We start from the raw sequence: 13010 nt of genomic DNA, 5'->3' as shown, positions 1-13010 counted from the left end.
TAGAATTGACTGCACTTAACATAACGTGTATTTTTAAAGCACATGTTCACCCCTAACGGCGTATCTTGGCGCTAAATAAGATATGTCTATTGTTACCCAACTCAATGGTACTCATTTTTTCAACCTCAGATGGATGAAAGGCTGAGTGGACCTGAGACCTGAGTGAACTTGAAAACTAAAAAGAAGAAACCATAACTTATCCAAGTCATTAAATAATATTTTTAGGTTTTTAAAATTCTACTTCCTATTCTCAAAAATAAAAACAATTATTACTGCAAAAACATTTCCTTTCCACAGGTGTAATATGGTAAAGTACTTTTATCTTTTAAAATTAGAACCAAGACCACAACACATTTTCTCAATAACACAGGTATAGCATCTTTTAAGAATAAAACCTAAATACTAGTATTTTAAATTTACCTTCAAGAGATTAAACAAATATACTGACCAGGATTAAAAACAGAAGGAAAACCTTGTTCATTCTGTGCAATTAACAGCAATGCTCACAATCAAAGCTCATAGTCTTTCTGAATGGAACACTGAATAATAAGGTAAAATCTCAAACCTAAGAATGGAAAATATTGTCCTAGCCAAGTATATCCAGCTCAAATTAACAAAATGGATACCCAACCTTATGGAATAACACACGGAAAGGTATACTGGACGCAGTACTCACTGGAAATGTGTGAACAAATTCTGCAGAAAATGAATAGACAAAGCAGCTACTCTGTCGGCTTATGTGTGAAGTTCATCAGAGCACGCTTCCTCTGCTTTATAAGTGATGGTCCGAGAACAGTTACAAAATTAAGTAAAATTGCAAGGGGTTACACTGAGCCCTGAAATTCCATCCTCAGTAAGTGACCCAAAATGTCCCTAAATTTGTTACTGGACAAATGTCTAACATTTCTAACATAAAATGCATATTAACAGGTAAGGGGAAGAAGGTAGGGATTTCTCTTTACAAGTAGACTGCCTTTGATATTAACACTCCTGATCACCTTAAAGTAATATTCAGTAATGATCATTTCCTTCTGTATGACAATCTAAACTCAGCACAACCTTGTAAATCTTGAAAGAAGAGATATTTGAATAATAGCTAAGAATGTCAAAGCTTGTTACTGTCCATTTAGCCAAAACCAAACCATGCACAGTAAAATGGACAATACTAACATGCCACTGGTGCATGGAATACTGCCTGACAAATCATATTCAGAATGTCTGTCTGTAATTAAAAAAGCAAACAGAAAAGTGCCTAGGAAATACTTAGGTGATTTTAAAGTGGCCATGTTTAACTTTTAAAACAAAACTGTTCTCTATTTCAAATTTAGGGAGGTGGTTCCACTTTTCACAGGCTATTTGGTATAATATACAAGAACATCCTTATTTGAAGTCTATATGTCAGCCAGTTAAGTTTACATTTGAGGCGAAAAAACGCAGCCTTAGCTTTTGTACCTCCTGATCAAGTAGATGAGCATTTTACTGCAATTATTCAAAGTGTCCAGTTTTCTAACAACAAAAAGAAATTGGTGCCACAACTATATATTTCTGAAGATACAAGAATTGGCTATCAAAGTAGGTCAGGTTGAAGAATGTTGACATGTTATACCATTGAATGGTGAAAGTGCTTAGAAAAGGTCCAAAAACAATTGAAAGTTGGCATCATTCTTTTGCTTCTTCAATTTGCAAAGCACACCCTCATTTTAAAAAGGTTTGGGAATTTCTTTACAGGAACAAAGTTCAAAAGAAATGAGATAAGCACACTCTATAGCAAGTAGCATTCAACTAAAAACAAACGTTTCTAAAATGCTAAAGAAATTAATGGAAGATCACTGTCATTAATATAGCTATTTGAAATGTATGAAGGTGTAGACTGCCTGGAAAATATTGTACCATTTACATTATTAACATATATTTTCACCATAATCTGCCTCCAGGCCCATAGAAATCAACGGTAATTACCGAAACTTACCGATTCGGTAATTTTTTAAGAACAATTACCTACATCCTGATTGCCAGTTCTTAAATACCGAATCGGTATGATTCGGTATTTAAGAATCGGTAATCTGGGATTACCTACATCGGGCCCAAAGTGTTTCAAAATACCTTACTTTCCTCATAGAAGCCTCTACCCTGCTTTCCTTACAATAAACATGCCTCAAAATATTAGTAGTATGGAAAAATATGTTTCATGCATGAATGAAGCAACTGCAACTCTCTGTCCTTAAATGCATTGGTCCACCAGCTAAAGAAACATAGACGTCAGTGGAAAATGTAAACAAAAGACAGTGACACAAACTGAAAAAGAACAATAGGAACTAAATGAAACCTTTGGGGAAATAGAAGGCAAATATGTTGAAAAATATTAGTTATTTATAAATGTGTAAATGTTTCAATAACCATGCATTTAATTGTTCATATGTTCAATCTATACTTTTTGATAAAAATCCATATTATTATTTTAAAGTGCATTTGATCAATCAATAGATTTCTCTGCATTTTCTGCTCTCATAAGTCTAATAACTATTAATCTATTTTCCAAAATATATTTAACATTTGTACAAAAAGGGCTCTCTACATAGTGCACTAGAATGAAGTACACTGTGCAGAGAATCCTTATTGTTATACAGAGGCAAAAGTAGATCATTCGAACACTCTATGTGTGGTAGTGTGGGTGAGCACTTAAGCTTATCAGAGAGCAGTGCTAGGCATGTGTTGTACTCACAGAGGCAATAAATGAAACACATACTCAAGAATTCATCCAAGACCAATTTGCAAACATAACTCTCATTTGTATAGATGTTTTAGGAAGCAAAATCAGTACTATTAGGCAAGTTTAAAAAATACAGCTGTAATCCAGTTGCAGAAGAAAATACTTTAAACACTGTCAAGTATTACTGTGATGCTTGATGTAGAATACACGGCAGTAACCTGCATCACCATCACACAGTTTTGGTATTGCAGGCAATGGGAGACAGGCAGAACCGTCGAGCAGAGTACACAGCAGCAACCCACTTCACCATCAAACAGGTTTATCTAACACAGGCAAATGGGAGACGGGGAACGGGCAGGACCATCATTCAAAGACTGTTGCGGTCGGGGTGAAAGCACTCAGGCTTTTGCAACGCTTGTGATAACAGGCACTTGGAGTTAGATTTGGTCTCTACACTTCCAGAGTAGAGGTCTTTGGGATCCCAGGACCCTATTGGAACAGTCAATTCTTGATTACCTTGCCCTGGATGCTGGGTGCAGGGACACATGGAAATACACACCACGAGTGCAAGTGCACCTAAGGTTCACCTTAGATGATTCATCAGCAGAGCAGTGGTCATGCCAAGATGATTTTTGCCACACAGTCGATGCAAAAACACAGGATAGGGTTCCCTGTTGGAGTGAAGATTGAAGGGGTTGGTGGCCGTACCGGCTGCCAACAATCCTTGGTTGCAGCAAAGGTTGAACGGATGGACGTCAGGAGCTAGAGGTTGTTGGGAGTGCAGTTGGGGCTCAGAACTTCGGTGAGATCCAGCTCTGGATGCAGTTTTGACCTGCACCATGCAAGGGATTGTTTCCATCAATCCAAGGGAGTTCCTGGTTCTTTGTCAAAGGCAGGCAGACCACCAGATTTCTTGGAGATAATCTGCAGAATGAGACGACTTTGGTGCAAGGACCAGATTCAGCAGGCAGGCCAGCAGGTTTGGCAACAGGTCAGTAACATGTCCTGTCCTCTTTGCTCTTTGTAGCTCTTCAGTGTCAGTTTTCTTTAGGTCGGAAGGATCTAAATTCAGGGCCCATGTGTGCCACTTAAATAATGAATTGAGGGGCATTAGAGGGAGTGCCAGTTAGTAGCCATTGGGCTGCCTACCTGTAGGGTGAATGCACCCTCATATGACCACTTCTTTTGGGAGGAGGTCATAACCCTGACTCTGGTTGGCTAATTCGCTCCAAGACAAGATGGAGGAAGTTTAAAAGAGGAGTCCACATCACCTGCCAAATCTTAGGGGTGGTGCTGGTTGAATATGGGCACACAACACATAATCTAACTAATTTTCCCACCTGTCCTCCCACAAAACATGGAGCTGGACAGGGGGTTGGCATCTCCCACTAGCTGGAGTTACCTGGGTTGCATTTCAAAGGCGGCATCACTGTTGAAGTTTTCCACCTTGGAATGGCATTCCGACCTGGAAGAGGTGTGAAGCACCTCTGCCCAGAGCTGGCATTGTTCTTGGCCTCTGAGAGAGAAGGCTTTCACCCCATGAGGTCAGAAACATGTCTGGTGGTGGCTACTGGCTAAGACGAGTCAGAGCCCACACATGTGTTTGGTAGGTTTTCAGGGGTCACATCTAATGTGCCCTTTCTGTGCATGTATTAATAAATCTAATACTGTCATCAGTGTGGATTCATTAAGACAAGATGTTTCATAGCAAACATCCCTTGGAATAATGAAGCATTCATGGTGCAGGGGAATTCGTAAGGATGGGTGTCTCACCCATGTCCTCTCTATGGCTTCTCTGCTCAATTACAATACCAAATAATGGACTTAGATAGTGTAGGGTCATATCTGCTCAGGCCCATGTATACTCTCCAAACCATCCAGAATATAAGTATTTTACTTACCCATAACCTCTTCATACCCTGTAATCCATCCCTAGAAACATGTCAACAAAACCTTAAAAAACAGCACCCAGAAAAGTAGACTACCTAGACATTACTCTAAAAATGTTTTGTCCCATAATGAATGTACTATCTACCCACGATGCTTAGGGCAGTCATTAGGGGTTTGGCTGTCTGAGAAGTTTACTATTTTTGGGGCTTTAGTTTTTATTTTCATTTGAATTTTATGTGATACAGTTTTAATGGCTGGCTGCAGGGGCTGTCAGTCGGTAGTGGTTAATCTATTAACTTTTATAGTGATTTTAGGGTATCTGGGTAGGTTAAATATATTCGACTACAGATTTTTAAGGATTTTATACTCAGCCATAAAAGCCCCTTGCTAACCCTAACTCTGCCTATTTTAAACCCCTATAAATCCCTTACTGCCCTTGAAATAACCCATCCAGTAACCTTAAAATACATTTACTGCCCTAAACACTAACCATCCCTGACCTCTAAAAATCCCTTACTAGATAAAACACTTAATCTGCACGTACCTGTTGCAAAGTAATAGAACTCCTGATGTATCATTTACTACAATGTAAAGTCATAATGATAAAGGATTTATAAAGTAAAAAAAGATAACGTATCTTCCAGGTTGATTTTATGACTCAACAACGCATGCACTTACAACACATGCTCATAACCCCTTCGCTGCGGCGGGTTTTCAAATGGGTTTGGGCATGGAGCTGCGGTGCTCATGATGGAGCTCCTGGACCCAGCCAAGCAAGGGGAGGCTCCCCGGGCACAACAGAACCCCGTCCCGAGCTTTGGCAGTGCGGCAGGCCGGGGGATGAGGGGAACCCAACCCGGGCCCCTGGCCCCATCTGGGAGCCCGGAGGCACTAGGGACGCCTCCCCGGTCCCTCCGGACCCCGTCCCGGGCACCCTGCCACGCAGCAGGACCAAGGACAGAGCCCGGGGTGGGGAGGCCACCCTCCCCCGGGCCCCTAGGGGCCCCAGACAGAGCTCCTGAACCCAGACAAGCAAGGGGAGGCTCCCCGGGCACAACGGAACCCCTTCCTAGGCCCTTGGCAGAGCGGTAGGCTGGGAGACAGGGACCAGGGCCGGAGCACCCGACCCGGGGCCCGGCCGGGCCCCTGGACCCAGCCGGGGCTCCCAAGCCCGGAGGCGCATGGGACGCCTCCCCGGACCCATGGAGCCCGTCCTGGGCATTGAGCCATGCCGTTGGCCTGGAGATGGGTGCCCCGGACGCCCGGGGGAGGTCTGTCCGGGACACATGGAGCCCGCCCTGGGCATTGAACCATGCCGTTGGCCTGGAGAAGGGAGCCCCCGGACGCCCGGGGGAGGACTGCCCGGGACCCGTGGAGCCCTTCCCGGGTACTTTGCAACGCTGTTGGCCTCCTGGAGATGGGTGCCCCGAACGCCCGGGGGGGGGCGGGCTGCCCGGGACCCGTGGAGCCCGTCCTGGGCACTCTGACAAGCTGTTGGCCCGGGGAAGGGAGCCCCAGACAACCGGGACCTGTGGAGCCCGTCCTGGGCACTCCTGTATGCCGTTGGCCCGGGGACGGGAGCCCCGGACGTCCGGGACCCGTGGAGCCCGTCCTGGGCACTCTGAAATGCTTTGGCCCGGGGAAGGGAGCCCGGGACACCCGGGGGAGGACTGCCCGGGTCCCGTGGAACTCGTCCTGGGCACTCTGACATGCCGCTGGCCCGGGGAAGGGTGCCCCGGATGCCCGGGGCCCGTGGAGCCCGTCCTGGGCACTCTGACAAGCCGTTGGCCCGGGGAAGGGAGCCCTGGACGCCCGGGACCCGTGGAGCCCGTCCTGGGCACTCTGAAATGCTTTGGCCCGGGGAAGGGAGCCCCGGACGCCCGGGGGAGGACTGCCCGGGACCCGTGGAACTGGTCCTGGGCACTTTTACATGCCGTCGGCCTGGAGGTGGGTGCCCTGGACGCCCGGGGGAGGCCTGCCCGGGACCCGTGGAGCCCTTCCCGGGTACTTTGCCAATGCCGTTGGCCTCATGGAGATGGTTGCCCCGGACGCGTCCGGGGGAGGCCTGCGCGGGACCCATGGAGCTCGTCCTGGGCATTGAGCCATGCCGTTGGCCTGGAGATGGGAGCCCCGGACGCCCGGGGGAGGACTGCCCGGTACCCGTGGATCCCGTCCTGGGCTCTTTGACATGCCGTCGGCCTGGAGGTGGGAGCCCCGGACGCCCGGGAGCGGGCTGCCCGGGACCCATGGAGCCCGTCCTGGACACTTTGACATGCTGTCGGCCTGGAGGAGGGTGCCCGGGACGCCCGTGGGAAGCCTGGTCGGGACCCGTGGAGCCCTTCCCAGGTACTTTGCCAATGCCGTTGGCCTCCTGGAGATGGGTGCCCCGGACGCCCGGGGGAGGTCTGTCCGGGGCCCATGGAGCCCGTCCTGGGCAGTGTGACATGCCGTCGGCCTGGAGGTGGGAGCCCCGGACGCCCGGGGGAGGACTGCCCGGTACCCGTGGAGCCCTTTCCGGGTACTTTGCAACGCCGTTGGCCTCCTGGAGATGTGTGCCCCGAACGCCCGGGGGGAGGGCTGCCCGGGGCCCGTGGAGCCCGCCCTGGGCACTTTGACATGCCGTCGTCCTGGAGGTGGGAGCCCCGGACGCCCGGGGGAGGGCTGCCCGGGACCCATGGAGCCCTTCCCGGTTACTCTGCCATCCCGTTGGCCTCCTGGAGATGGGTGCCCCGGACGCCCGGGGGAGGTCTGTCCGGGGCCCATGGAGCCCGTCCTGGGCAGTGTGACATGCCGTCGGCCTGGAGGTGGGAGCCCCGGACGCCCGGGGGAAGGCTGCCCGGGACCCGTGGAGCCCTTCCCGGGTACTTTGCCATCCCGTTGGCCTCCTGGAGATGGGTGCCCCGGACGCCCGGGGGAGGTCTGTCCGGGGCCCATGGAGCCCGTCCTGGGCAGTGTGACATACCGTCGGCCTGGAGGTGGGAGCCCCGGGCGCCCGGGGGGAAGGCTGCCCGGGACCCGTGGAGCCCTTCCCGGGTACTTTGCCATCCCATTGGCCTCCTGGAGATGGGTGCCCCGGACGCCCAGGGGCGGTCTGTCCGGGACACGTGGAGCCCGTCCTGGGCATTGAGCCATGCCGTTGGCCCGGAGAATGGAGCCCCCAGACGCCCGGGGGAGGTGTTGCCCAGGCATATCTCATCTGGTCCCTCGGGCAGAGAACCACCAGTCCTGGAGGGGTGTCCGGGCGTACCCTGTCCATAGTAATCCGGAGGGAAATTACCCCCCTTTCTTGCAATCCGTGCACGCGAGGTGACAGAGGGGACCCAAGGCGTAAAAGAACCCGACCTCATGGAGCCCTAGCTGGGATCCGGGAGGCGAATGGCACCTCATCGGGACTTCCAGGGAAGCCCGGCCATCTGGTCGCCCCATTGGAAAGCATCGCGGGCGACCAGATGGCCGGGATCAAAAGGACTCCCAGCTCCCCATCCATCCCAAGCCTTCGCGGTAGGGTTCCTGACTGCCTGCCCACGCAAGGTCAGGGCTCTTGGACCCCGGCTGGGCCTCAGGCGCAGGTTGGACCACCGGAGCTCTAGGGCCCGGACGACCTGGGGGAGGAATGCCCGGGACCCGTGGAGCCCGTCCTGGGTACTTTGACATGCCGCTGGCCTGGAGGTGGGTGCCCCGGACGCCCGGGGGGAAGCTGCCCGGGACCCATGGAGCCCGTCATGGGTACTTTGACATTCCGTCGGCCTGGAGGTGGGAGCCCCGGACGCCCGGGGGGGGAAGGTCTGCCCAGGACCCATGGAGCCCATCCTGGGTACTTTGCCAATGCCGTTGGCCTCATGGAGATGGGTGTCCCGGACGCCCGGGGGAGGACTGTCCCGGACTCATGGAGCCCGTCCTGGGCACTTTGACATGCCGTCGGCCTGGAGGTGGGAGCCCCGGACGCCCGGGGGAGGGCTGCCCGGGACCCATGGAGCCCTTCCCGGTTACTCGGCCATCCCGTTGGCCTCCTGGAGATGGGTGCCCCGGACGCCCGGGGGAGGTCTGTCCGGGGCCCATGGAGCCCGTCCTGGGCAGTGTGACATGCCGTCGGCCTGGAGGTGGGAGCCCCGGACGCCGGGGGGAAGGCTGCCCGGGACCCGTGGAGCCCTTCCCGGGTACTTTGCCATCCCGTTGGCCTCCTGGAGATGGTTGCCCCGGACGCCAGGGGGAGGTCTGTCCGGGGCCCATGGAGCCCGTCCTGGGCAGTGTGACATGCCGTCGGCCTGGAGGTGGGAGCCCCGGACGCCCGGGGGGGAAGGCTGCCCGGGACCCGTGGAGCCCTTCCCGGGTACTTTGCCATCCCTTTGGCCTCCTGGAGATGGGTGCCCCGGACGCCCAGGGGAGGTCTGTCCGGGACACGTGGAGCCCGTCCTGGGCATTGAGCCATGCCGTTGGCCCGGAGAATGGAGCCCCCAGACGCCCGGGGGAGGTGTTGCCCAGGCATATCTCATCTGGTCCCCCGGGCAGAGAACCACCAGCCCTGGAGGGGTGTCCGGGCGTACCCTGCCCCTAGTAATCCGGAGGGAAATTACCCCCCTTTCTTGCAATCCGTGCACGCGAGGTGACAGAGGGGACCCAAGGCATAAAAGAACCCGACCTCATGGAGCCCTAGCTGGGATCCGGGAGGCGAATGGCATCTCATCGGGACTTCCAGGGAAGCCCGGCCATCTGGTCGCCCCATTGGAAAGCATCGCGGGCGACCAGATGGCCGGGATCGAAAGGACTCCCAGCTCCCCATCCATCCCAAGCCTTCGCGGTAGGGTTCCTGACTGCCTGCCCATGCAAGGCAGGGCTCTTGGACCCCGGCTGGGCCTCAGGTGCAGGTTCGACCACCGGAGCTCTAGGGCCCGGACGACCTGGGGGAGGAATGCCCGGGACCCGTGGAGCCCGTCCTGGGTACTTTGCCAATGCCGTTGGCCTCATGGAGATGGGTGCCCCGGACGCCCGGGGGAGGTCTGCCCGGGACCCATGGAGCCCGTCCTGGGTACTTTGCCAATGCCGTTGGCCTCAAGGAGATGGGTGCCCCGGATGCCCGGGGGAGGTCTACCCGGGACCCATGGAGCCCTTCCCGGGTACTTTGCTAATGCCGTTGGCCTCATGGAGATGGGTGCCCCGGACGCCCGGGGGGGGTCTACCCGGGACCCATGGAGCCCTTCCCGGGTACTTTGCCAATGCCGTTGGCCTCATGGAGATGGGTGCCCCGGACGCCCGGGGGAGGTCTACCCGGGACCCATGGAGCCCTTCCTGGGTACTTTGCCAATGCCGTTGGCCTCATGGAGATGGGTGCCCCGGACGCCCGGGGGAGGTTTACCCGGGACCCATGGAGCCCTTCCCGGGTACTTTGCCAATGCCGTTGGCCTCATGGAGATGGGTGCCCCGGACGCCCGGGGGAGGTCTGCCCGGCACCCATGGAGCCCATCCTGGGTACTTTGCCAATGCCGTTGGCCTCCTGGAGATGGGTGTCCCGGACGCCCGGGGGGAGGACTGTCCCGGACTCATGGAGCCCGTCCTGGGCACTTTGACATGCCGTCGGCCTGGAGGTGGGAGCCCCGGACGCCCGGGGGAGGGCTGCCCGGGACCCATGGAGCCCGACCCGGGCACTCTGCCATGCCGTCAGCCTGGATGGAGCCCCGGACGCCCGGGGGACGAATGCCCGGGACGCATGGAGCCCGTCCTGGGCACTTTTCCGTGCCTTCGGCCTGGAGCCCCCAGACACCCAGGGGAGGACCACCGTGAAAACCATGGAGCCCGACCTGGGCACTCTGCCATACCGTCAGCCTAGATGGAGCCCCGGACGCCCAGGGGACGAATGCCCGGGACGCATGGAGCCCGTCCTGGGCACTTTTCCATGCCGTCGGCCTGGATGGAGCCCCGGGCGCCCGGGGGACGACTGCCCAAGAGCTATGGAGCCCGTCCTGGGCAATTTGACATGCCGCCGGCCTGGAGGAAGGAAGCCCCGGGTTGCCTAGGGAGGTGTTACCCAGGCATAGCCCATCTGGTCCCCCGGGCAGAGAACCATCAGCCTTGGAGGGGTGTCCAGGCGTAGCCTTCTCCCTAGTAATCCGGAGGAAAATTACCCCCTTTTCTTGTAATCTGTGCACGCAAGGTGACAGAGGGGACCCAAGGCGCGAATGTACCCGACCTCCTGGAGCCCTCGCTGGGATCCGGGAGGCAAATGGCACCTCATCGGGACTTCCAGGGAAGTTCGGCCATCTGGTTGCCCCATAGGAAAGCGTTGCGGGCGACCATATGGCCGGGACCGAAAGGACTCCCTGCTTCCCACCCGAGCCTTCGCGGTAGGGCTTCTGCCTGCCCACGCCGGGCAGGGCTCGGGGACCCCGGCTGGGCCTCAGGGACAGTGAGGACCACTGGAGCTCTCAGGCCCGGACGCCAGGGGGACGAATGCCCGGGACGCATGGATCCCGTCCCAGGCACATTGCCATGTCGTAGGACTGGAGATGGGAGCCCCAGTGAGCCCATCACGGCCATCCGGAACATAGCCTGGCCGCAGGGGAACCTTTTGTGGGAGAGGTGTGGCGCCGCGGCCAGGGCGACCGACGCTGGAATCTGGGGATCACGGTTCGATCCCCGACTCTGGCGGCAGGTTAGCCCAGCACCATGTGACTCTGGGCAATAGCTCGCATAATCTCCCCGAGGGCCCCCAGCGCCTAGAGACCCTTACGGGTGATTGTGCGCTTTACAAATGTGGATTATTATTATTTTTTATTATTTATGATGTCGGGCGGAAAGACCGTCCGCGGCGGGTGCGGAAAAAGACCGTCCGCGGCGGGTGCGGAGAAAGACCGTCCGCGGTGGGTGCGGAGAAAGACCGTCCGCGTCGGGTGCGGAGAAAGACCGTCCGCGGTGGGTGCGGAGAAAGACCGTCCGCGGCGGGTGCGGAGAAAGACCGTCCGCGGCGGGTGCAGAGAAAGACCGTCCGCCATCGTAATATACCCCAGGGTAAAAATGGACATATAACAAGGCGGACAAGGGGGGGTCGATTATGATGTCGGTCGGATAGACTGTCCGCGGCGGGTGCGGAAAAAGACCGTCCGCGGCGGGTGCGGAGAAAGACCGGCCGCGGCGGGTGCGGAGAAACCCGGCCATCTGGTCCCCTCCCATTGGAAAGCATCGCGGGCGACCAGATGGCCGGGATCGAAAGGACTCCCAGCTCCCCATCCTTCGCGGTAGGGTTCCTGACTGCCTGCCCACGCAAGGCAGGGCTCTTGGACCCCGGCTGGGCCTCAGGCGCAGGTTCGACCACCGGAGCTCTAGGGCCCGGACGACCTGGGGGAGGAATGCCCGGGACCCGTGGAGCCCGTCCTGGGTACTTTGACATGCCGTCGGCCTGGAGGTGGGTGCCCCGGACGCCCGGGGGAAGCTGCCCGGGACCCATGGAGCCTGTCCTGGGTACTTTGACATTCCGTCGGCCTGGAGGTGGGAGCCCCGGACGCCCGGGTGGAGGTCTGCCCGGGACCCATGGAGCCCGTCCTGGGTACTTTGCCAATGCCGTTGGCCTCATGGAGATGGGTGCCCCGGACGCCCGGGGGAGGTCTACCCGGGACCCATGGAGCCCTTCCCGGGTACTTTGCCAATGCCGTTGGCCTCATGGAGATGGGTGCCCCGGACGCCCGGGGGAGGTCTGCCCGGGACCCATGGAGCCCGTCCTGGGTACTTTGCCAATGCCGTTGGCCTCATGGAGATGGGTGCCCCGGATGCCCAGGGGAGGTCTACCCGGGACCCATGGAGCCCTTCCCGGGTACTTTGCCAATGCCGTTGGCCTCATGGAGATGGGTGCCCCGCACGCCCGGGGGAGGTCTGCCCGGGACCCATGGAGCCCGTCCTGGGTACTTTGCCAATGCCGTTGGCCTCATGGAGATGGGTGCCCCGGACGCCCGGGGGGAGGTCTACCCGGGACCCATGGAGCCCTTCCCGGGTACTTTGCCAATGCCGTTGGCCTCATGGAGATGGGTGCCCCGGATGCCCGGGGAGGTCTGCCCGGGACCCATGGAGCCCGTCCTGGGCACTTTGACATGCCGTCGGCCTGGAGGTGGGAGCCCCGGACGCCCGGGGGGTGGGCTGCCCGGGACCCATGGAGCCCGACCCGGGCACTCTGCCATGCCGTCAGCCTGGATGGAGCCCCGGACGCCCAGGGGACGAATGCCCGGGACGCATGGAGCCCGTCCTGGGCACTTTTCCGTGCCTGGAGCCCACAGACACCCAGGGGAGGACCACCGTGAAAACCATGGAGCCCGACCTGGGCACTCTGCCATACCGTCAGCCTGGATGGAGCCCCGGACGCCCAGGGGACGAATGCCCGAGACGCATGGAGCCCGTCCTGGGCACTTTTCCATGCATTCAGCCTGGA

The sequence above is a fragment of the Lissotriton helveticus genome, chromosome 11 (assembly GCF_964261635.1).
Source record: "Lissotriton helveticus chromosome 11, aLisHel1.1, whole genome shotgun sequence".
NCBI lineage: Eukaryota > Metazoa > Chordata > Amphibia > Caudata > Salamandridae > Lissotriton > Lissotriton helveticus.
The sequence above is the reverse complement of the archived record's forward strand: the minus strand, read 5'-3'. Positions refer to the sequence as shown.